Raw genomic sequence first — 1,776 nt, forward strand, 5'->3', positions numbered from 1 at the left:
ATCCCTTTTGTCCTGTCTTTCAGTTAGTGTATAAAAATCTAGTAAAAGAAAATAGCAATGTGTGGCCCTGGGTAAAGTGCAGTAGTATCATTATAGCTCACTGCAGCCTCAAACTCTTGGGCTTAAGCAATCCTTCTGCCTCAGACTCCAAGTAGCCAGGACTGCATGTACACGCCACCATGCCTAGCTAATTTTTTTCTATTTTTCACAGAGATGGGGTCTCACTTTTGCTCAAACTGGTCTTCAATGCCTGACTTCAAATGATCTTTCTGTCTCGTCCTCCCAGAGTGCTAGGATTACAGATGTGAGCCACCAAGCCCAGCCCCAAATTTTTAATAATTCGATTGCTAAATGAGAAAATAAAATTTGTTTTATTCAAGGCAAAGGTACGATATTGAAGACCATGATTTGATTTTATAACTGCGTATATTATAAAAATGAATAGCTGGGTAACATCCTCTAAAAGTAAAATGAACCTCTAACAAAGGTGATGAGATTTCTTTTTCTCATACAAAAATACTATTCTGATGCCCTACTTAATTTCCAGTGGCTGGATGCATGCTGACCAATTCATATTTTATCTAAAGAAGGCTGTAATAGTTGGAAGCTTTATTTGTTACTAGACTCTAACATATTTTAAATAAGTGATTATTAAATTGTACGGCAAAATCTAATTCCTTTTAAAACAGGAGTTTATTCTAATAAAAATGAATTTTGAGTATGAAATCACCTCTCCATCCCTATTTTGAAAGGATTATGCACAACTTCTAATAAAACTGCTGACACTTCTCCCCATATAACATTATATACTCACGAGAAAGAGATACAAAGTAAAAATGTGCAACATATTTTACTTGATTGGCTATAAACTCTCTGATGCATTTCCAAGTGCTGAAAATAGGCTTTCTTGATGTATTACAGGAATAAATCCTTTGTATCTGATTAAAATGCAGATGAGCATCATAAACTATTGTAATTTGAAAGGACTGAACTCATGATGCAATCTGCCTCCATCTGCTTTCAGGTGTAAAGCAGGAGGGAGTTTTGGTCAAAGTACCATTGAATTCAATTTAGGTTAACATTCAGGGAATTAAACATGCCAGTCTGATCCCCCCAATTTTTTTTGTTTCTGCATTTATGTCATTTTGTTGTATGCCTGTGTGAGTTTAGGCCATCTGCATAATCATATTGCTGTTAATTATGACAAAATATGTTTTTAGATAATGTTTTTGCAAATATGGAGCCATACATATATAGGGAAAAACAGATAAAATTATTGGCGGGGTTTTGAAAGAGCTATAGAATTAAATTGACTGCCATAGGCTGATTTCTTCAATAAGTTGTTTGCCTTTTCTAACATTTTGCAGCAAATATGAGAGCAGTGAAATGAAGCCATATGTAGTGAGCAGGAACCAGTTAAATAGCAGACACTCATCTGAAAGTCATTGCTTCAGGGTTGGTAGCAGAAAGACAGAGGCTTTGGAAAAGACACACTTAGGTAGAAAAACTAAATCTCATGCCTAATAATTGTGTGGTTCAGGAAAATTCTTAAAATTTCTCTGAGCTTCAATTTCATCCTTGGTAAATGGTCATGATTAATTTGCATCCACAGGGTTTATGAGAGAATTCTGACTAGAGAACACCCAGGGGAGTGTTTGCACATTGCTGGTGTAAAATGCATATGGTCTGTTTTTACTCTGTTTTTTATCTGAACAGCTGTACTGTTTTTGCATTGTTAAAGAGAGAGAGATGAGAGAGAGAGAGAGAGAGAGAGAG

This window comes from Propithecus coquereli, unplaced genomic scaffold (assembly GCF_000956105.1).
Source record: "Propithecus coquereli isolate 6110/MARCELLA unplaced genomic scaffold, Pcoq_1.0 Scaffold363, whole genome shotgun sequence".
Lineage (NCBI taxonomy): Eukaryota > Metazoa > Chordata > Mammalia > Primates > Indriidae > Propithecus > Propithecus coquereli.